The sequence below is a fragment of the Plectropomus leopardus genome, chromosome 12 (assembly GCF_026936395.1).
Source record: "Plectropomus leopardus strain MGB_pleo_1.0 chromosome 12, ASM2693639v1, whole genome shotgun sequence".
NCBI classification, from domain to species: domain Eukaryota; kingdom Metazoa; phylum Chordata; class Actinopteri; order Perciformes; family Serranidae; genus Plectropomus; species Plectropomus leopardus.
In genome coordinates, this window is record NC_142187.1 from 10745520 (window position 1) to 10770833 (window position 25314).

Here is a 25314-nt window from a genome sequence, read left to right on the forward strand (position 1 = left end):
TTTCACAGCCAGTTAGCAGCTCCTCAGTCAAGCTTAGATATGAGAAACCTGCTCATCAGACACCGTGGTAAAGAGGGATTTTACAATGTTTATCATTGTTGTCACGTGGAAAGCAGGCAAATGAAGGACAGAAGAAAGACAGGAATATTTATTTCTGAAAAAAAAAAGTTGATAGCCTGTTTTAAGGGTCTGAGAGTCATCGGTTTGCCATTCAAACACAAAAAAGTGTTTTTTGTGTGTTAAATGTCTCACCAGATCCATTGGGGAAAAAGGTGCTGTGTCATATTTTAATAATAGTTTCTCTCTGTATGCTTTTGATGCGATCACAGCTTATTTCAGATCTATTTTAGATCACATTCATATCGCTTCCGGTTGTGTACTTTCTCTCATATTACTGCAGATATCCTGGTGAAAAGCAATTTCATGGCAGGTTGGTGAGGCTCCGTTGTGTCTGAAGATAAATGTTGTGTTTGTATGTGGCTTTGGCGAGTAGGCAGATGCTCTCGGTAGAAATGCGCGGCCGTCCATCCTGACTATATGAGAGGAACAGACGATTAGTGCTGTAGAGGCTTGACGTCCACTCATGGCCCATTTTGGTCCTTCTCACTAGATTGCATTTCTGCAATTTCAGCTTGTTCCTCTCCACTGAAGAGGTACAGTATGCAACAACAAACGGTTCATCTTTTTGAAGAAAAAATAAACTCTGAATTTAACACAAAGTAGGTTTTTGTTGAAAGGAAGTTTTGAATAGGCAAACAAATTAAATTTGGGTTGAGATTCTAATAGTATAGACTGTATACAAAATGTGTTTCTTTGTGCTTTTACATGTGCATGAGGACTACAAAAATGACATTACATTTACTCATGAAGTTTTGAATGAGACAGTGTTGACCCTCACATCATGAGCGACTTGCAGTGAATGAGCAGATTTGCTTAGAGACTCGTCTGTGTTGTTTATTATTAGCCAGACTCATAGATGTTCCATCAACGTGGTGCCTGAGGGAAAGTATTTTAAAATGTTTCCAGATTATGGAGAGCGTTACTAACATTTCAGATACCAGTGAGTGAGACTCTCACTGTGTTTTGCAAATGGAAATGAATCTTGGCAGTGGCACAACAGCAAACTAACTCTAAAAACTAAAGAGAGCAAATTTTATCTTCATATGCTGCTAAAGTGCTTTCTTAATTAAGTTGTTGTGGCAATGTTATCACTGAGTGGATTATGTTTAACGAGACAAAGCTTCTTTCAGATAACAAAATACTACATTCATGAACTGCATAGGCTTTGATAGTGGGGTGGTGGGCGTACAAACTGCAGGACCTTGACACCTGAATCCTCGGTTTGCGTCCAGACTCCTGTCTTAGGTTTCAGCAACAAATGCACATTGGTAGGTTTTAAAAAGATCATGACTTCTGTAATTAAAAAGACAATGCTGTTCTCACTGTGAGTGTATACTGGGTTGTTTTGGCAGTCTTGCAGTACAGAAACAACTGAAATATATTGTCAGTGAACATTTTGCTGATCCACTGTCAACATTTTTCATTGTACCTCACTATGTTAATAGAAAACATAATTCACCCTGCATTACTACTCCCTTAAAACGTATTTGCTGTTTCAAATACAAATGTAATTTCAAGGAGACATGGCTGCACACACATATAAAACATATACAGGAAAACACACTCCATGTGTGCGCACACACACATACACACACACACACATAGCTGAAGCACAAGTTGTTAGCTAGCCTGAGCAAAAGTGCAGAAAAAAGTACTGTCAAAACCATGCATACAATAACAACAAATTTTGTTCAACTTGACTCCATTATACTTTGCACTTACCAAAATGATTTCATTATTTAATGTAATTTATTTCATTAATTTCAATCAGCTTCATATCCCATTATTCCCAGTGATGGCAGACATGGGGAATATTTCTTAAAACATAATAATGCATAAAACAGATGCAGCCATTTAAAGTATTTCAGGTTTGACTTTTTGATTAAGGGAGATCACCATGAAGGTTCAGTGAATAAGCATATACAAATATGTTTTGTAGGGACTATTTTTTCAGTAGGAATCAGTTCCGGTGAAAACTCAAGAGACAGTAAAATCTATGGATTGTCCAAAGTGACAGAAAAATTGCAGTTTCCCAGATACTACTAGAGGAAAGGGAGAAAAGGTGTTTCGGCGGAAACTGACCCTTTAGACATTTAAGGGACTAAAATGAAGACTTAACGTGACGTGAATCTTTTTTCCAAAACATACCATTCATTCATTCATTCATTCATTCATTCATTCTTTGCTCCTCTATTCAGTCTTTCTTTGTATAGCAAGAAATGCATGATTGCCCATAATAATTGAAAATCGAGAGTAACAACATGTCCCAGTTTTGACCTTTAGAGCAGTGGGGTGATGGAGCAGCCACATTCAGCCGCCCCACCCTTTCGACCCTCTTTTTCCATGCGCTAACTGTTAGGAGGTACAGGCACACACACTATTACCTCTGGAATGGCAGTGGAATTGAATTAGCCCAGGGTGGCTTAAGCATGTGGGCTTGTGTGAACCTGTTAGCGGAGTGCGAGTGCATCATCTTTCACAATCAGCTGGCTGTGTGATGTACCCGGGAAAATGAGGCTGCTGTGGCTCTGCAGATGGAGCGGCACCTCGCTGGTGAAAATGTATTCGTGGGTTCTGATTTTTTTTGTAGGTTGGGGGGGGGTGGGGTGACTGAAGGGCAAAGAGAGAAAGATGAAAGAGAAGGACAGGTGCATGTGTGACTTGATCTGCACGTCAGTGTTCAAAATTAACTTTATTATGTTATATTAATTGCAGTATTTATCCTTCAGAATTTTTTGAACATCAGAACATGTCATATTTTCTTAAACTGATTCTTTGTTACATGACTTAAACACTCCTTTCATGTGTATGTGAGCTTTGAATGCAGGAAGTACAAAAAGCAGATACACAAGCAGTTGTAGTTTAACTGTTAAATCCAACTGTTAGATCTGTCACCAAGCAAATTTTGACGGACATTTATTTTATTTCCATACTGTCAACATAGAAACAGAGAGGTCCACACACTTTTTGCTCCCCTTGCAGCTTTTATTGAGCTACTCACAAGTGACGTTTCGAGCAAAACAGCTCTTCTTCAGACATACTGTCAACACACCTCAAAGATGTTTTTCTAGCACAACATTCTATATTAGATAACTTCATTGTTGAGTATTAAATGCTAGTGGACTCTACAGTATGTCCATGGCCCCTCTGTTGTACTTCTACAGGGACTATTCTCTCTGAAATTACGCACAGTACAACTATTTTTGATAGCTAGTCTATCCTGTTGTAAATCCAGTTTCATTTTCTGTACTTATTCATTTGTAAACCAGAGTGTGACTTACTCTTATGAATTTAATGATTTGCGGTCACTATCCCACCCATTTACCAGAATAAATGTTGGTGTTTCTGCAAACCATGCATATTTTACAATTTAAATAAGTGGATAAGTTGCTACTCTTACCACTGTTAGAATTAGTCTGAAGTGAGTCATCAGTGAGAAATCTGTTGTATCATTTGCTGTCCAGTGTGCATGTTGGTTGAGGTCCCCTCTGCTTCCTGTCTGTGTGATTTCAGCAACTCGCGTGCCTTCTTCAAAAGCACGTCAAGGAAGGAAATGTAGTATTCATTGGCCCAATGAGACTCTGCAGTTGTTTTCTGGGCTTTTACCTTCATTTTTATATAGACTATTGTGTCTGACGCACTTTACACACAGCCTTGAAAAGGTATTCATCCAACAAGTATCTCCGTGTGTTTTCTTTACTAAAATAACCAAAGAGTTTCAAGGCAGTTTTCTGAAGAGGAAGCGGTCATGCTGCTTGGTGACAATGTTATCACATGGCAATCCAGGAAATGTCACCCTCCAGTTTGAGCAGTAAACACTTCTGCGACTGTGCTATCTCTCTGTTCCCATACTGCCGTGTCTTCGTTTGGTTATTTAGTTGTTGCAGATAAATCTCTAGTAATGCTTTCATGAACGAGAGGTGCCAAATGGAAGTGGTTTGACGCAGATTTTCTGATCCTGCATAGTTTTTGACCATAAAAAATTGGCAAATTGGCAGTTAGACTCCATAAAATCTCTGTTAAAAAAAAGAAAAGAAATGTAATGTTCTAAGAATAAAGTCACAATTTTACAACTTCAAAAAAGTGATGGTATTACAAGACATTGCTTCTGCTTCAAGAGCAAAATGTTTCATATTATAATTACATTTTAAAAATTTGATAAATAAAATAAAAATTAAAAAAATTAATTTGATAAAATTTGATAAATCACAACTTTTTTCTTTTAAAATTACAACAATTTTCGAAATCTCAAATATTAAAAAAAAACATACTGTAAAAAGAGTGTATTAACTGAATCAGTCCAGCACTCAACTGATTTTCATAATGAGATCTTACATAATTCTTAGAAAGAATATTCAAGTAGTTTCCCCTATAGATAAAATGTGCACATGCAAGTTTCTCATCTAATGATTTGTCTCATTTCTTAATAATAGGCTAAATCTTAGTTGAGCAGCCATAGGCTGTACTGATGATAGATTTATACCACAATTTCACCACTATGCAGACTGTGTGTATTGGACTTCATTTATAGGCTTTCAGCAAAGTCATTGAGGACCCCCTTAGCCAGCACTTGGTCCTCATCGACTTTCCATGCGGCTGCATGTAAACAAAGCAGAACCATGTTTCAGACTGTGGAAAACTCCACGCATCGTTGCCCCATCAGACCAACAGGAGCTGCTCTGGAGAGCAATCAGTGCTGACTAAACCCGTCATATTGATGGATCTATCAGCCACTGGCTGAGGTCCCAGAAGCCCCTGGCTTTGTGGTTGGGCCATATTGTCAGCTCAGTTTGAGATCCAGCACCAGGAATCCTAATCCTTCGCCCGTGCTGAACCACCTACTGACAACTTTAATTACTACCTCAAGACTCCAAAAGAGAGGTTTCCAACACTCTTTTATACCAGGGTCAGCCGGGTCAACAAATGCACATATTATTGTCACGTTAGGGATAATTTTATTAGCAGGTTAATGTAGCTGCAAATCAACATTTCATCTGGACAGTCTAATCTTAATTCTCACCTTATGTCAACTATTGGTTGAGTTCAAGTCAATGCTAATGCTCTTATACTTACTTAACAACCATAACCTTTACACTGTTAACTGCTACCACTAACTCTCAAGTATTCCCACTTAGTTAATGATCAATTTTGATGAAAATCAATCAATTGTCTGAGTCAGTTATCAAGCAAATTATCAAGCATTTACCAACCCCCATTTCCTTAAATGTGAGGACGTTGGTCAGAACAACTAAATGTTTTGAAGATCTTACCTTGGACCCAGAATTTGTGATGCACATGTTTAATATTTTATGGCATTTAATAGACTAAAAGATTAATCTTTTGATGTCCAGTGACTATTTTCATCATTTATAATTGATTTTAGATAAACATGTAATTGATAGTTGCAGCCCTACCATAGACTGTCTTGGTATGGCAAGAAAACAGGTCCTGTTTGGCATAACATTTAAATAATACTAACATTTATATTTGTATATCAGTTACCGAACCAGTTTTATCTTGAGATCATGACGGAAAAAAAAAGTTTTTATTGCATGCCTCCACAGTGAATGTAGAATTAAAAAAAAAAGTAAATTCTTGCTGAAGTGGAATAAAGAGGGACCATGTGTGACAACAGCAAAACTATATCAAAACAGCCATTTACAAACTCTAACTCAACTTGTGCAGTATAATCCAAGCATAATTTATCCAGTCATATGTTCAGTGCTTCCCAAAGACATATATTTTTGCTAAAAATCGTACTATTTCAGACACCTTTGTATTAACAGTCTCACACACAGAGTAGCACACCCCGGCAAACGCATGTGTTTAAACTCTGCTCAGTAGAATACATATATGAGTTCAGATGCATGTACTTACCACGGACTTACCAAAAAAAAAAGATGTGACAGTGCATTAATGTTTTGAATCTTATGTTGCATTCAGTTCTGGCCAATAAGATAAAAGCTTCTTTTTTCACTTTGCAAAATGAAAGTCCGACATGTAGTGAGTTGTCACTTTCTGTTTGACAGGAGAAAATTGAGCATACTGAGCTTCAATTACAGAGAATAGGTTGCTCTTCTTTGTTGCAGCCCCACTTAGGCTGATAAGGCTGACAGGTGGACTTTAACTCGTACTTAGCGCCACTTTTGCAGAAATTATGACATTATACTCCCATTAATATGAAATAACTGTCAAACAAACAAGAACTATTCCTTTGACAGTTATTGTTTTATGAACAAGACCTGTCAAACTGGCTCCAACAAACCTCATTTTCCTCCCGTCAACAGGTAAACTTCAGCTTTAATTCTGTAACAGGAAAGCTTCTGCAGTCAGTCTGGGTCTAAGAGCTTGTTGTAATCTTCATTCAGGAAACACTTCTCCATTTGATGTCCCCAGACACCTCAGTTCTTCCTGTTTCAACTGCAACTTTTGTAGCCACACAAAGTCTCCGCCTTTCTTTTTTGCTCCATGTTTAAATAAACATTTTTCCTTCTTCATAAAGAACTAAACAGCTTTGTCCAACAGACCTTGATAAGACACAACCGCAGGTCTTTGATCTCACAGTCCAGACTGTTTCCTGTCACAAGAAGGCAAACACAGGAAGTGTTGGATTTGGGGCTGTTAGTCTGTGGTAACAATAAGGACAGAGTAAATCAGTGCTTAGTGACAGCAGCTTCTAAAAGACCCATGGGAAACTTCCATATCTGTAATAAGGAAACAATGAAGTGCATGTAAATAAATTCACTGAAATAATATTAAAAATACCAACTTCTAATGGAACAGTAGTCTAAAAGACAAAAGAGCCATCATTCATGATTTTGTAGAATATAATAATAATAATGATTATAATAATAATAATAATAATAATAAAGAAAATCAATAAATAATAATAATTAATTGCAAATATGCATACAATTTTTATTTGTAAAAATGTGTTATATGCCTAAATGCTCTATAGGCTCTGCTGAAGAGAAATGTTAATCGACTTATCATGGCTAGTCCGATCACACCTTTTAAGCTGACAGTGCCGGTAAAGTCTGACTGAAACTGAGCCAGTATACTACATCAAATACATTTCACAACACATTCAAACACATCTTAATTAAGAAAAAGATACTTAACTAGCTGGAGAAATTTCCAAGTTTTAAAAGATCTGTTATGCAACGTTTTCACTGAACTTCACCATCTTTTCTCATTGACTTCTTGCCTAAGAGAAGGTGACAATGAGCCTTAATGATTATTATTATCATTAGTGCATAATGGAATCAGCACTGAATGCTTAACGAACATTTAAATCCCTATTTAATATGGCAAGTACAGTAACAGCTGTCACTCCATGCCCACTCATTAACAGCTCAGCCGATGTCACTGTGTAATCTGGAAGCACACCTGCTGTATGTTATGTGTACAGTATATTGATTTAACATCTGTTTCATTCCCCTGACAATAGCATTGAATTCAAAAGGACAGCTAGAGTACTGAGCATGGCTCCCTTATTGTTTGTAAAGCATCTTTTCCCTACTTTTTTTCTTTTCCTTTTTCTTCTTATTTACTTATTTATTTTAATTTACAATAGTAAATTCTGGTTTCTCCTTTTATGCATCATAGATAAATTATTTTATTTTTTTCTTAATAGGTAGTACACATATTTAGAAATTAATAGAATAAACAGAAAACCCAGTATATTATTATGCAGAATGTACTTACCAAGTTCAATGAATCGGAGCGTATTTTGGAGGTTTTGAAGACCGAACACTGACCATCAATTTGATTGTTTTTCTACAGGCATTTGATGAATATTTCGTAGCCAGAGAATTGTTTTTGTTGGCATATAGAGATTGATTTCAACTCAGTATATGTATTATGTACTGTGTGTGTGCATGCACTGATGCTTAGACACTTGTATGTAGATGTACTGATCAGTGGTGCCAGCAGCAGGGAGCCAGGGGAGGCCATGCCCCCCCGGTACAATTGCTGACCCCCACTGGTTCCCCTGGCAAAAAGTAGTGGAAGTAGTTAGTAGTATCATAAGGTATCTGAATGAAAATAGATTATGTGGGTACCTACTAATCTCCCCTAAACTTGATAAGGCTTGTACCCAGTAAATGTTTTGTTTCATATAATCGATGTGCTCCTTTACACCAAAGCTATATATTTGTCTTTTTAAGTAAAAAGACAGCCAGCCTATTTGAAAAACAACTAATCGCCTAACGTGCACATACATACCACTTTGAAACCGGATTTTTGTGCAACACAACATGTTAACTGTACTGGTATTAGTCTAACCACATTAGATTATTAACATACACTGTAAAATAATTAACCAAAGTGCATCAATATGTTATTCCTTAATTCTCAATATCAACATAATTTTCAGCTACCCTTTATATTTCAGCAGCATAACAGCATTCCTGAAATTCACTTACAGCTTATGATTTTGGTGTGACACCCCAAGATTTTCTGTGGCCCCCTCTGGCCACCCCTATGAAAACTTTCTTGGGGCACCACTGGTACTTATGTATACTGACAAAAAAGAATTCAGAGGACTCAAATCTGCATTAACTGTATTATTGGCTTACATTCAGGTGACATTGTGATGTAATTAAGTTTAATTATGAAACCCATGAAACAGTCAAACCCTTAACCATGCCAGTGTGGGTGTCAAGCTGCATCCATTTAGCTCCATATAGCACCAAAGTGATGACCTCCATTGTCGACATAACCTTTTCACATTTTTACAAATACAAGGCTGTTCAGTGTCACAGATTATAAAAACCGCCTTAAGAGGGCAAGTACATGCAAAAGGCCCTTGATCTCAGGGTCACGAGTGGGTCATGAACATTGAGTGACTTTGCATCATATATGCATACACTATTTGTACAGGGACCAACCAGTCTTTTCTACCATAAAACATTCTATTCAGCGGTGATACTCAGTTTACAACCCACTAGCCAAATCCTACAAACATTCTAAAATCCGAGAAATTTCCTATAATCCTACAAACTTTCTAAAATACTAGAAACATCCTAAATTCCTACAAACTTTCTAAAATACTAGTAACATCCCACCTCAAGCCCTAGACATGTCCTAAAAACCTAGAAACATGGAGCTGCTGCGACAGTCCCCTGGCCCGCTGTCATTTCACAAAAGTGGCCCCTAAGCAAAGCAAGTTGAATGTCCCTGCTGCAAAGAATTCAGACAAAAAAGAGTGAGAAGAACCAGCATGGATTTTTAATCAAAGGTCTTACATATACAGGGTCTCATGTGATTTGATTTCTTAACACAGGACTTTGCTCTGAAGTGACCACACAAATAACAAATTTGAGGACATGAGCCATTTTAAATCTGCGATTATGATCAAAGCTCTGTAAGACAGTGGGGAGCATTCAAAAAAACATTACCGACCACAAGCCGGCAGCTCTTCTGCTTTCCTTGTGACTCAGATGTCTGAAGAGCAAAGAGAGGTCTTGTTTGTGAAAGCTCCACCATGACACGCACACACACACAATGCTGCCCAACTCCCATGGCTGCGTGAGCCCAGGCTGACAGGCGACTAATGACTCTCGACGAGCGTTCCTTGCAAACAGCCTCATGAATTAGTCATCACCTTCCCTTGACCTGTGCATTGATACAATCTCAGCCAGCCTTAGCAGCCTCTCGAGGACCATGGAGGTTATGTAAGTTGAGAGATAGCATAGTAGTGCAGAGACGTCTCGCAGTTGCAGAATGGTGATTGATGGTGGCAATCTGTTGTTAATGTGCGGGTTGCGATGCTTTGTAAACATATTTGATATACTGGAATTAAGGAAAACTGCAGATCTTATATTTACTGGATTTGACATTGAACTTCATTCACACTGTCTGGATGTGCCACAAGTTATCTGGCACAAGCACACACCAGTTCAGCCAATGAAAACATGTGTGCAGAGTCTAGGTAAATGTGAGATTTTGGATTTATTAGCATGTTTTTGTAAATAATTGCACTGTTGAATGGTTATGAGGAAGCAAAAAAAAGAGGAAAAAGGTGCGTACTGTACAAGAGATAGAATAAAGTGACTGTACAAATCTCGACGCAGTCTTTCAATTTGCTTTCATTTTATGTAATCAATTTTACAAGTAAAGGATTTCTTTATTTTTTGGCATCTCCTGTCCCTTCATCACTTGCGTTATAAATGTAAGAGGTCTTCCACATCTTTAAACTCAATTACTAAAACAATATGCATGCTAATGGAAAAATACTCACTAATTCATTACCGGCATGTGTTTTATGATGCCTGCAATAATGACTGCACATTATAATGTTACCAAAGGCCCTTAATGAACAGAATCTAACGTAAAGGGTCCACAGAGCACAACATGAAGTGTAATTATTATGTCGTACAATGAAAAATGATGCTCATGAAAACAAAATGGCAAAGTGGGTCACTTTTTTTTGCCACACAAAGCACGATATAATTTCAAATCAATGACATTATTTCCCCAGTGCTTTTAAAATAATAATCAGCGTATTTTCATAAATAAAAATGCTTCTGTTGCTGATTACTGTAACACAGCAGTGATTAAACTTGCTCAAGTATACCCTGAAAACAAGACTTTTACATTTGTTAAAGGTGGCAAGAAGTGCCACCCACAGAAACAAAAGAAAACCAGATTGCAGCTCCAGGAATTCATATGGTCATTTACTATATTGACATGAATCAAATGAGTAAATGTTATATGACAATGGTCGGTCATAGTGCCAAGATCAGGAGAATTACTCAGCTCTGCATCTGTAAGAAGCATTGGCATCAACATTTATAAGGCAGACAAAAATATGACTCCAGAAGAATACTAGTGTTGCTCTGCTCTATAAGGTGATATGTCGGGGCTGTTAGGAACCCAAAGTGGCCCAAAATGTATAATTATAGTTCTCTTGTGCTTGCCAACGTGACCTTTTTTTCACACTACATTTCGGGGTTATTTTAAAGCTAAAGCTTACCATACTAATTTGTGTTGTTATCATATACTGAGGTAAGATAGATGTATTTAGTAGGAATAATTCTGCATTGTTATGATGGACTTGCAGAATTTTTTATGATGGCATATATTATGTAAGGTTCAGAAGTTAATTCATATATTTAAGTTAGTGGGGAGTTATATTTGCACATTTTAAGGAACAGCATGCAAGATTTAGGGAGATTTAATGGCATCTAGCAGTGAGGATTGCAGATTAAAACCTGCTGAATCTTCTCCTGATTAGAATTCCTTCAGAGTTAATTGTTCAGGAGGTTTCTACTTGGCCTTGACAGACCAAGAATTTAAAAATGGTAAAAACATTGAGTGAAGCAGTTTCAAGTGCAAATTAGTGTTTCTCCCACACTGTTTGGCATGTCACACATGGGCCGCTCAGCCAGCACCTGCTATATGTGCCAACCTTTTTTCTCATCCATACTCTTTCATCAAGAGGTTGGCACACACACAAATGTAAAGGGCACTATCTAGAGCTAGCGTTTGGTTTGTCTGTTCTGGACTACTGTAGAACCATAGTAGTGCAACGTGGCGATCTCCATAGACGAAGACCTGCTTCCTATGTAGATATAAACAGCTCATTCTAAGGTAACTAAATATAACAAATTGAATTTCTAGGTGATTATACACTAAAGAATTTATTGTATTATATTACACTTCTGCAACTATATCCCCCTAAATCCTACACACTGGACCTTTATTTACATGTTTAGTCACAATAACCTGCTGAATCTACCTCTGTGATAAGTCTCAGTTTAAGCCATCCTGTTTTCTGAGTGGTTAGCTCAATGACGTGGGTCAGGAACAAGAAAGTGTTGTGAAGCTGAAGAAATGTGGAAAACGGTAAAGTGCTGCTTGAGAAAGTTGTCCATCTCCATCCTGCTGTTGCTGCTGATATCCTATTTCTTCTCAATAAGAGTGATTTGTCCAAACTCTCACTTTACACATATAGTAAGTATTCCATTAAAAGGTACAGCATTTTACTTATGCTCTGTTTGTATATTTACATGTGTAACATATAACTTGCAATTTTATGACCCCTAAAACAAAATTCAAAACAGTGAGTCCTTAGCACTCGAGATATTATAAAAGACAAAAGAGCATGAAAATACTCATCACTTGTGTATGCAAATTTTAAATATAGATTTGTTGGTCTGAAAATTTGAAAAGAAAATGCTGGCATGGTCACACAATGCACATCCAATGTCACGACTTCATATCAAAGTGTGAAGTCATGTCTTGACTGCAAAATGGGTAAAATGGTGACACATTTATCACAGATTGTGAGATACCCAACTGAGCATTCGCATGATCGCTGCATTCTCACATCCAGAGGGTCATATGGGACATAAGACCGCTGAGGCTCGAGAGATCATCACGACCCGCTGTGCCTGCGAAGTCACATAAGAGTCACAATCTGTGCCGCTTCTGCTTCACGAGGTGTCGGTAGGCTTGGACAGATGGGAGGGAGAGTGGTGTCATCTGGTCACGCCATGGCAAGAAGGGCGTCAGGGCAACCTTTGTGTAATTGGATAGATGGTCTCTGCGGGTTAGCTGGTGAGCTGACACTGAAACCTGTAGCTGTGGGCCAATGAGAGTGAGCTATGCATAAAAACACCAGACAGACAGTTTGGGTGTTAACCTAATCTAATCTTTCACCTGCACCAATAAAGTGTACATAAACAAATATGTACTATGGACTACTTTAGACCAAACTACAATTGTATGCTTCGTAGTGATTACATTAATGTCCAAACTTACCTTTTTGCTCACCTGAATTACTTCTACAGGCCCAAATATTCATTATATATTAATGGATGGATCACAGAATGGACATTCATTTTCCACTTTTCATTGGGCCCATAAGCCGCAGAATCTATTAACATTTCTTTTTGCAGAGCTGAATTGTTTGAATAATATGTAAAAGCAAGGTGTCAAACAAAACCTTTATTATGCAATACATTATGAAAGAATGTTTTTATACCACAGCCACAGGCTGCAACAACCAATCAAGTAAGTTATCAAATCACAAAGAACAAAGGCAAAGGCAACCCATAATAACAGTACATCAGATATCAGTTAATATACATTCTAAAAGCACTGAGCACATTAAACAACCAAGTTTTTGTAATGTTTTTTCTAAAAAAAATATATAATAATCTTATTCTGTAATAAGTTTTATTGTCCAGCAAAGACAACTTTTATCAGTAGTTTTTGGTTTCCTATTCACTTGCATTACAGCAAAATATGAATTTTCCTCTTTTTCTGATGTCAATAACAAAGCCCTACAAATCCTGAAACACTGAAAGAATCTCCAAAACATTCAAACTTGGAAACTATCCCAAGAAATGGGACATGGAAAATGTCATCATTCTAAGAATTTCCAAAGAACTGTGTCACTAGGAACAGCTCTTTTTACTAGGAGGTTTTGTGAATACGGTCCCAGATTTTTACATTTTGGCTTTTTTGTCACTGCACCTGCTGCTGAGCGCTGTGAAGACCCACCCATTCTCACTCCCAGCTTGTCAAATACCGACACTTGGTTAGTGGCCCTTGGCATCTGATACTGATGCACAAGGCACCAGGCCAGATTATTATTAGACGACTGACATATGAGCAAGAAAGTCTGCATGGAGTGTGAGGGAGGGATGGTGGATGGGTCAAAAAGTACAGGACTTCAACCAGGGGCTGTACGCATAAACCTTCCCAGTACAAAGACTCTAAGTTACAAAATTCTAATGATATTTTTAAATTATGACATTTTCTAAGAGTTTTTCCTTGAGTTAAGCATCTTAACCTTTCAGAGAGCTCCTGAGGTGAGAAACTATTTGGAGTAGGGGTGACTTCAAAGGTGCTTGAGTGTTTAAGAGGGGAAAATAGCTGAGACAAAAAGGTAAGAAAAATAATCTCCAGACGCTGGATGACAGTGAGTTAATGCAATGCTACACATAAGATGGTGCAGGGATTATGTTTGTGGATAATCTCATTAAATATTCATTCGCATCTCCTTCCGAATAATTATATAACACCATAAATAAAAATGATCAAAACACTTAGATATTTACAACTGGAAAAATGTAACAGTCTGATCACAAAGAAAAGCGCTTTCACTGTCTCATATTGTGACACACTTCTTTTTTATTTCCACTGGGTGTCCGTGAGTGCATTTATGAGTGTTGCTGGACATATTTTTTGGGAAATTTAACATATTTCTTTAGCGTAATCAATATTTTAGAGTCTTTTCATGAAAAAAGACAAAGAAAAAGTGATTTCACTTTATTTTAGAGTGATATATTCAGTGGACCTGAGCAATTGATCATAACATGTAGCTACAATATTTTAAATAATCACTTGAGATGTAGTAAATAACCAAGGTTTTCTAATGTTATTGCCTTGAAGATTTACATACTACTGTGATGAGTTGAGTTATCCACCAGGCACATTTCTTGCAGAAGTTAATGCTTGGCCAGTTTTCATTTTGGACCCTGGATTGCATCCATATTAATTTCAGACTTGACAACCTACATTTTTCATCTTCAATTACACTGTGACCAAACATGAACTTTTCTACATAAGCTTTTCAAGAAAGCATCTTTTTTCTGCCCTTCTTCTGTTTCTTTGTTTAATTTCTGATAGTGAGGTTAGAGGGGGCAAAAAGGGGCCCCAAGTAGATGTGATTACACCAGATGGGATGGATGACTGGAGAAAATAGGGGTTGAAGAGAGTGAGGGATGGAAGAAGGCAGAGACAGACAGACAGAGAGAAAGACGGCTGGATGAGGGTTATGGCACTGCATTATGCATCGCAGATCATCAGCCCGGGTGGCTTATTTTATGGGTTGGTGTCAGGGGTGCCACTCCTGTTTCACACTCTGCCGCCATGGGCCTGTTGCCATGGCAGCAGCAAAGCAACTCATTAGCAAATATTACCCTTGGCCCATAGAAAGAGAGCGGGGGGGCTGACTTTGACAGACAGCAGACATCAATAATGGCTTTACTATTGACAGAGAGGGGGGCACTAATATGTGAAAAACTCTGCAGGAATGAGAAGATGGTCTGGGATGTGCATATTTAGACTTAGACACGTTTATTTATCCCACTTGTGGGAAATTCACTTGTCACAGCAGCCGTGTGTACAGAGAAAAAAAAAAATATATAAAAATATCAATATATACAAAATATAAAATATAAAATATAGAAAAAAAATATGAAGTGATTTGTATTCATTTTGATCCATTCATTGAAATCCATACACTTTGCATTTATAAGGCGTCGTGTGGTAGAGAATACATTTGGTATCCAGTTTTTTTTTGTTTACAAATCCCATGAAAAGACCAAAACCAACAATGTTTGGAGGGCTAGATTATGGTTGAAAAGCACTGTAGTTTTTGGCAAGGGTTACGTAAACAGAAATAAATTTGTTTGGGACTATTTTCAGCTGTGGATTAATACACATTTGATGCACTAGTGAGAATTTACAGGAGCAGGACAGTGTGTAGGATTGAGTCGAAATTAACTTCAGTGTGTGTGTGTGTGTGTGTGTGTGTGTGTGTGTGTGTGTGTGTGTGTGTGTGTGTGTGTGTGTGTGTGTGTGTGTGTGCGTGCATGCGTGTATGTGTGTTTGTGCGTGTGTGTGTGTGTGTGTGTGTGTGTGTGTGTGTTAATGTAATGAAGGAAAATGGCAGTGCAACAGTGTGGAGCAGTAATGTGTTTTTTTTTAAATTTTAAGAAAACAATGGAGTTCTGTGGCACAAAGGAATAAGATAAATCATGCATTAAATACAAACTTTAGCTTTAGAAGGTAAACAGATTGGATATGATTATTAGTATTCACTCAAATTGCATGTGTGAGTTTAAAGGGGAACCGTTCTGTCACCGATCTGTTCTGTCACATATACTATGTCATGTTGGATGTTCCTATTAAACGTGGCCAAAGATTCAGATATTGAGGTAAATGTATGGATAATTAATCCCTGAGCAAAAACCTCAAGCTTCAGATCGCTTTGAATTATCTGTTCCCAAATATCTTTTTATTTAATTTTGTCAGCGCTTGTCAGACATCTTTATGTTGTCATTTGTTTCAGGGAAACTACCACTAGTGTTTACATTATGTAGCCCATGCTGTTACATGAAGCCTAGCTATATGCCAACATAAGGGAAACTTGGTTGCCAATGTTGCTTATTTTGCCACAATTTTAAATCAGATTCCTGTCAGAACATGTTAGATTATGTTTAGACATTTTATTGGGGATATTTCATGATATAAAGTGCTGCTACATGCTAACATTAGGGCAACATGTAGTCTAGGTTGCTGATGTTGCTAAGTTCTCCCTGAGATGTAATCATATTTCTGCCGGAACATGTTTAGTTGTGAAGATTTTTGTTTTGAAGCTTTCACAACTTATTTTTCATAGTAAAAAGTGACGCTATTCTCCATTACAGTCATTTCTCAGCTGCAAGTACATTTGTACACGTAGCTACATGCTTAAATTACCAGGTATCAGATGTTATTAATATATCTCCTTGATTTAGGATCAGTGTCTCGTGGGAACATGTCTGGTTATGTTAAGAAGTTTTTATTAACAAGTTGTTGCTATAGAAAGTGCTGCCATACGCTGTCACACTCATTCCCTCCAGCTATAAGTATACAGCTACTTATAGCTTCATGTTAACATCAGGAAAAATGTAATTTGGTTGCAGATGTTGGTGTTGTTTTCCTTGATTCCAGATCATAATTCTGCCAGAACATGTGCAGTTGTGAAGATTTGGGCTTTGAGGCTTTTGTTGGTGATTTGTCATGGTGCAGCCGTTCCCCTGCTTGCAGTGATGGTGGAGAGATGCCAAGAGATATGGAAATGTTGACTAATTAGAACAAACTGCACTTTTTGGGGAGGGGGGCTGAAAGAGATGTGCTAAAATGAAGCATCTCAAAGAGAGGTGTGTACAGGTTTTTCAGATCGAGCAATATGAGGAAAATTATAGGGGTTTGTTATATTAAAGAATCTGAACATAATCCACTAGGAACCCCAAAATACAAATATGAACTTACAAATGCTATGCGACTAATGTAAATAAGTGTGAAACATACAGGTTCTACTGCTATGTTGTCTGTGCTTTACTTTTGGGGTTTTTGTGTGTTGGCAGAGATTGACAACAGCTTTTCACTGTTTGTGATCCAAATACATTTTCCAGGAAGGAAGATAAATAAAAATACCAATTTTCCTAATGCTTTAAACAAATTTAAAATATCAAGAGTCTCTGTATGTCAGCCAACACAAACTGTAACCTTCAAAACTTTTACTTAAAGGATGCAAAAAAAAATTAGTGCTTTCTTCTTCCTCTACAGACATGATTGACAGTACGCTTGGCCCTCCACTCCTCTGTAGCAGTGCAGCGTGGGAAACGGCGGAGAATCTTCAATAACAGGTGATCACGGCTGAGCAAACAACATCAAACCATAACACCCCAGCACCAGAACATCTAGAACAGCCGTCCTTTCAGTCTCACAATCACACTTCAGTACATACGGCTTGAGGAAGAGCCTCTCCCTGGGTATGTGATCCCCCTAATGGAAAATGGTGTATAATCGAGAGGAGAGCTGGTGAGCTAATGAAAAGGGTAGCAAGGTGACATTTTCAGAGTGACGTCTGAAGTGGGATGACATTTACAGAGAAGAAGCCCCAAAGACTGTCTTTTAGAAAGGGCCTCTGTACATTATATAGGAGCAGCACAGGATGGCATGAAATTTGAAGCTGAGTTTAACATGACTCAGGCTTGCTGGCATGGCTGTCAATTTTGTCTACAGGTAGGTAGTAGTTATCATTTGGCCGGGCAGTGTTGCACAGACGGAGGACTGTTTTCATGTTCGCTGTTAAATGTGGGAGATTCTTTTCACAAAATCATACGTCAAATTTAAGAAAGAAAAGAAAATAACATTCATACATGGTATCTACAAGTCAGTGTTTTTCCAAGAGCTCTGTTCAGCAGATGAATTTGAAAAGCCTAGTGTCTCATGTAGTTTCCCATCATTAAATAATTTAGTCAGCTGTCTGTCACTTTGTCTACAGGTATGATTGCCTTCTGTACTTGTAGCCAGAGCACCAGGTCTAACAGACCAAATTAATCCAGGTGAGGCTGCAAACATCACATTATGTTCCATGTTAATTCTGCTTTAATCATAAAAGGATACAATGAATATGTAGGGTGCTCCCACTTCCAACTCATCAAGAACAGATGCTGAGTAAGTCGCCCTCAGTGTCTGATACCAATGCACCAAGGCACCTTTTAGCGTCTGCATGAGAAGGACCGGGCAGCATCATTACAAAACGCTCTCAGCAAATGACGGTGCATGAAGAGCAAGAAAGTCGGCTTTTAGGGAGGCATGGAAGGGTCAATCAAACACAGGACTTTTAACCAAGAGATCATTGTTTGTGTTCTGTGTGAAACTAAAAGTCAACTACATGAGTAATGTAGTGTAAAATGCCAGGTTACATTAAATAGACATACTTTTTTTTATCTCATGGGTATTCAATAGGGGGTCCGGGACCCCAAGGGGGTCCTTCGGGTCACTGCAGGAGGTTACCACATTATCGTTTGATAGCTTAAGTTTTAGTATACAGTATACAGTATTAGTGAAAGGCTCACTGTTAAATCACTGTGTGGCACCTATCAATAAGTTCAAAGTAAGGTAGTTAGCTAACATTTAGCTACTATTAAAACATATTGGCCAATAAGCTGTATTATTATTACAGGTGTATTGACATTCTTATAAGCCACAATGTATAGTTTTTTTAACCTTGGATCAAGAGACTCAAAGCGTCCACCTCAATCATTGCCACCAAAAGAGCACTAAGAGAGACTAAAGCATCTTTCTATAACTGCTGCTGACTAAGCAGCAGTTATAGAAAGGTGCGAACAAGAGAAGACCCAAAAAATATTCAGTATATGCAAATGAATTTCATACAGTATATATGAGGGGGTCTCCACTCTGTGTCTGCTTCAGCTAAGGGGTCCTTGGCCTGAAAAATATTGAAAACCCCTGTTTTAACCAATACCATGATCTTTTTTCTAATCCATACCAAACCTCTGTTGCCTTAACCTAAAATGGAAGTCACCTAAATCTACATTGACAGTTTATTTTGAAAAGACACTGTGTACATATAATAAGTGGAAATTTCACACGCTGTCCCTGAGCGTCCAAAACTGAAACTAGAGGGGATACCTAGAGTGTCATAGTTTGCCACATAAGGCCACTGACCAAGTGTCAGTATTTGAAGAGTTGGGATTTAGATCATGTTGGAATATGGAAGGTAATTTTTACTTGTTTGTTTGTTTTCCACAGGTTTTATGCACTGAGGGGTTTATGACGTCACCCAATGCACGGCAAGACATGATTTTAAAGGCATCTGTTTCAGGTAAGGTAATGACAACCAGTACACTTTTGCTTGTGCTTTCATTGATCATTAAGGTAAATGATTCCATGGTTAGATGCGGTGGAAAAGGCTCACATGAAATGTTGTTGTTAGGGTGGTGGAGGACAGAGCTGCAGCAGCAAACTGTGTTGCACTGAGCATATCAAGCAAAGTAACAGGGAGAAGCATCATATTATACTTGGCAACTTCTTCCACCTTCATGAATATAATTGGATGTTGCCAATCAGCTGGTAGCCAGTCAGCTGAATGAGCCAGTGATTATGAAACATGAAAGAAGCAGCTGGTGCCAGTCAGCTCATGCCAGCATAAGTTAATGCTATGCTGCACTTGCAGATACCCTTGGATCATCCAAAGGTACATTTTTTTCCCTGGATATTTCTGAAATGCCTCAACAATGTCGAACTGCTTCTTCATGTTATGCTGCCACTCACTGTTACTTTAATGCAGTACACCAGAGAGAAGTTTCTGAAGTCTATGGCATGATGTGCTTGATTAATTAAGTCAGTTGTTGGAAAACTCTAATTAAGTTTTCATCTTGTTGAAATCTCATTTTAATGGAAAATTCACAGTTTGTTCTTAAAGTGCAATATAATCATGAATATCTGCATGAAGAGGCTATCATGGAATCATACATTTTTCAATAGAGACTGAGGCGATGACCTTATAAGTGAAAGGTATTGAAACACACATATAACCACACCTTTCACATATAAAGGTCATACACTTTTATCGTCTCCCTTGTGAGTGTTCTTCACTCCGAAACCTTTATCCAGCACAACGTTTCCTGTCAGAAGTTTGACATTTCTTCTACATCAAAAAACGAATATATTCATAGCGGTCAAACTTTTTTACTTTTCCAACTTATAAGGTCACACCAAGAGCACCACATACTGTAAAAACTTTGTGAAACAGAGGCATTTAAAGTCCAACGACCTCTGGTCTGGCATGACATTTTGCTGAAACGCATCATCAAATGTGACTAAATTGCATGAAATCTTTGCAGAGAAGCACGAGCCATTTTCTCACAGAGGACACGTCCATGGGGAGGGAATCGGGTCATTTGAGAGACACAGATCAAGGACGGGAACATTTCCCTGCCACATGAGGGACTTAATCAGGACAGCTTTTTGAGACTGTGATCCATCTCTAGAGAATGGAGGATAGCAGGGTTTGAATCTTTGATGTCCCTGCCAGTGGACCGGCCATGTATTTTCCTTGGTGATAAATGAAGTAATATGCATGTAATGACACTGGCTGGTGCCGGATACGCGACAGATGTTGTCTTAATTCTTTATTTGCTTTGGTTGGATGATTGGGGGTGCAAGCCAAGAAAACGGGAATGGGCTGTTTAAATGTGGAGTAGAATTTCTTATAAGTTCGAGGGGTCGTAATCACTTTATCTTGAGCAGACAAATTGAATTTTCAACGGTGAGACATGCTCCTGAAATACATGGTAACTAGTGTAAATGTCTCTGAAACACTTTACTTTGAATCCCCTATTTAGTATTTTAAATAGTGTACAAGCTTTTAATAAAAGGTGTACAATACACTACAGTATAGTTGAAAGCAGATACAAGTGCTTAACAACTCTAATTCCCGTGGGCACACGTAACTAGAAGCTGGTGTGTCAACAGATTATGAATAACAACATAGTAAAACACAGTTCTATTAATATAAGATATGTCTTCATCATGGGCGGATTCTGAGACAACGGGCCCCTCGGCACAGATTTGCTAAAGGCCCCGTCACCTCCTGCATAGGAGCAAGACACCTAGAGTTTGTAGCCGCTTTGCCTCTTTTATTGTTGCTGTTTGCACCTCTTTGAGGTACCTTTGTGTCCTTTTTGGTCATTTTGTGTCCTTGTACTTACTTTGTGTCTCTTGTCTCTAATGCTGCAGCAGCACACAGGTAGAGAGAGCGCACCGTAAGGTGAAGAAGTGGTGAATTTACAGCTCACAGCAAGTTAATATGATACAGTCTCAGGTTTTCGTTTGATATCTAGTGTCTGTAAAAAAATGCATTTGCAACCTGTCATCATAGCGCAGTTAGTTTGTTTACCATAGGACATGGATGCCCGCAGAGCACATTGAAACTTAAAAACTTTGAATAGAAAACAAAAGGAATCTCTGAATATTTGTATTGAACAATCAAATCCGATTTGACTGTTAATTGCCCCTCAGTTAACTATCCATAAGCTAACACACACACATGGATAGCTTCCATTCCAAAAGCAAAACAAGACAAGATTTCTACATCTTTATCTTTATGACCTCAATGATTCTGATCTGGGGTTAGAAAAATGCACGTTTTGCCATATATGTGACCGTATGCATTGAAATTTCTGGAGCAGCTCTCTTTTTGTCACTGTAATCCAACACAGATAATTAAGGCTAATTTTGTGTCACCTCAGCTGCTCTTAAAGACCAAGAGACTCCTTCCACAGTATACACACCAGGGAAAAGTAAAGATTACAGATTCATCTTGACGAGATGGATGCATGAACACATTTTCAACATCTGGCTGGAATTTTTGAATGCTTCCTCTGTGAGCCATCATGGTTTGAACAATCACATTTAAATCTGTCTTTACTGCTTCTTGGTTGCATTTAAACCTTTTTTGATATTGCATAGCATCCTGATCCGCCCAGTATACATAAGGTGGCTAAGTGTAAATGCCGTAGTCATATATTCCAGCCTGTTTGGACAGTAGAGCTAAAATACTTTAAAACACAAGCTATGGTTTCTTTAGACAAAGTGTTTGCATGCCGCTGTAAAGGAGACAGTTTTCATTATCTCCTGTGTGTGCGCGACCCAGCAAATTAGAGGCAAAAGGTTGGTTTTCTCTTTTGCAGCTCCTCTTTGTTATTCAGTCTGACAAAAACTATTTGATTTTTGACGTGAAATATTTCACATTTTATTAACAAGTTAACAGTTTGTGTAGTGTGTACATTTCTTTCTGGCCTTAGTTATACAGCCATGGTTTTTCCTGACCCTTCAAAAGACCTAAACATGTGAAAGTACTCCCTCATACACAGTCAATGTTTCATCCGTCTCAAGTCTTTTCTTGTACAGTCATTGTCATGTGTCTTCCCATTAATAATTTGACAATAGGCTCATGCTATTGCTTCTGCAGAAAGTGACAACATGACATTTACTTGAAAGATGACACTTAATGGTTTATGTCTCCCTGTGCTTTGTTGATGGATGAGACACACGCTGGCGTCTCCAGCTCTGCAGTCGTAGCATCTCTACATTATTGTCTCATAAGTCATCAAGCTTTTCAAGGACTTTTGTCATTGCTCTGATGCTGCTGAGACTTTGCTGTATTTGTGCAACCTTTTAACAGCATTAATAAATAGTTAGATGAAACCCTATCTATTTAAAAACACTCTCAGTCCTTGTTTAAGCTTTTCTTCCTGCGTGGTCTGATTTGTCTGGTTGATCTGTCACTATCTGGCTGATGTGAATGCACACCCACATGCATACTGCTTTCATGGGTACATGCATGCACACTGTGCTCTTTCGCTTTCTTTATCTTCTTTAATTTTATGTGACCCTCTTTTTTTCATTTTCCTTCTGTCTTTTTGTTCAGCCTCCTACACCTTTTGTGTCTGTCTTTTACACTCTCCTTCCCCGCGTCACTCTTTCTTTCACTGCCACTCACTCGCTGTCTTTCACTGAAACCATTTCAAGGTCCTTTGGTCTTAAAACACCAGTAGCTGTCATGTCAGATGCACTGAGGTAGAGAAGGGTGGATCTTGTTTACAGCAGACCAAAAGACAAAGGTATACGCGTGCACATACATTTATGTGTACACATTTGCACACACAGTCATGTAAAGTGGACATGCATGCTGTTGACATACAGATATATGTACACTACTGTGCAAAAGTCTTAGTCCACTTTGAACTTTATTTTAGCAAGGTTATAATGATCATACATATTTATTTCTCAGTAGTCTCTTAATTAAAATACAACCAGAGTACACTATTAAAAATGCAGGTATTTCAGAATAAAACAACCTCATCAGGCTTAAGTTGCAAATATTTACTGTGACCTCCATTTCCACTAGGCATGTCTTGAACTCTCTTATGGCAGACAATGTAAGATTTACAGTTCTAATCTTCTGGTGTATTTACACCAGATTCCTTTCAATACAAGTCCAAAGCTCAGTTTTGATTGTTTGAGCTACCTTTTGTTATGGTTGTATGATTCCATGTTTCACACTAAATATTGACTTAAGTCAGAAGAAGCCATTTTGTTTAGACTTTTTTGCTGTGTGTTGCTGCATGTTCTCTGTATTCTTTGTATCTTCATAAAGAGTCTAAGCAATGAATGTATATATTATGTCCTCATTATAACTTTTCTAAACAAAAAATCTATGGTTTATCTAAGATTTTTGCACGGATTACTGTGCTCATAAACATGCCACCACACACAGACCCTTATTCTGTCCAAATAGTTGTATGCTGCTAACATAATCTTAAAGGTATACTATGCAGGAATTGTCAATTTTTAAACAGTATTGCCAGCGAAAGTGAAAGCCAACCCCAGATTCACTCTCATCTTGGGACAAGCTTTGTCCGCCTGCCATTTAGCCTCACTACATTATTTTTGGCCCTGTGTCCAAAATTGTCATAGCTTCCTCTTGGTTGCCTGCTGCTTATGGTGTGGATCCTGGTGCCTATAAAGTTCCAGCCTTACCTCTATGCTGTGCCCATGAGCATACCGAGCAGAGCTCATGTGCTCTGCTTTTATTGGGACTGTGTTGTTGCAAAAGCGTAGCACCCACCCTCTAGTTACCCCTGAGTTAGCAATAGCATTGTTAGCTGCTAGCTCAGCCACCTCCATGATGGAAATTGTGTGCATTCAGCTAAAATGCTCTGAATTTCTACATAGCTAGCTATGGAGTCATTTAGAAAAAAAGTGCTTTTAAAAGTATGGATGTGATCCGTGCAGCTGTGTAAGTTGTTGTATTGTACACTGACTTAACAGAAACAACTTTTAAATCAATATGTCCCATGATCAGTGTGTATGTGGCGTTGTTTGGACAGATATGTCACTCACTGGACACTGGACACAGTGTGAGGCTTAATGAATGAAATGAAGCAGTTTATGTTTCGGTCTGATTATCAAGCTACTTTCACATGAAATTTTCGATTTCTTGCTGAAGTACTTTGTCGCAGTTTGCACCAGATTTTCTAACACTGCATTTCAGGCAAGTTGGAAATATCACTTAAGCCTCAATACAGTAAAGTGCTTGAGCATTAAGTACATTTTGTGCCACAAAAATGGAATGAAGTGTCATCAAAGTGCATTGCGTCCCAAGTGTTGCAAATTAATTTATGTTAATGATATGGTAATTAAATTATAATCATTACCAGTTCATTTTCTTCATTTTGTAGCAAGAAATTCATTACATGGCACGGGAAGTGATACTTGGCGCCCCGAGGTGCATTTTCTGCACATAATGCATTCCGTCCCATGAAATATACATTTTATGTTAGGGAAATTTCGAGCAAGAAATGCAGCGTGAGACATTTGGTTCTCCATATTCAAGCAATGTTCAATCTGAGGAGGGCGGTGAGAAAAGAGTTACTTTACAGATAAGGGATGAGGAGCAGAGTTAGTGCTGTATGTGTTTACACTGTCCTTTTGAGTTCAGTGTTAATCACCAGCATGTGTTTAAACAAAGAGTTATTGTGCATTACTTCCATGGGTTTTTTCCTGACAAGTTAAATGTTCTTATTCCATGGC

General features: G+C 38.1%; 1 long non-coding RNA gene across 3 annotated transcripts in view; it reads left to right on the forward strand.

The window, feature by feature from the left end:
- The window catches only part of LOC148188047 (uncharacterized), a 39987-nt gene extending 16183 nt beyond the window's left edge, over positions 1-23804 (forward strand). For 2 of the 3 annotated variants that reach the window (XR_015778118.1, XR_015778120.1), the window contains exons 4-7: positions 17473-17552; positions 18194-18254; positions 19468-19540; positions 20562-23804. This is a non-coding gene — a long non-coding RNA (uncharacterized LOC148188047). The remainder of the gene's footprint in view (positions 1-17472; positions 17553-18193; positions 18255-19467; positions 19541-20561) is intronic. The other variant, XR_015778119.1, reaches the window with a different exon arrangement.
- Positions 23805-25314: the final 1510 nt, after the last annotated feature.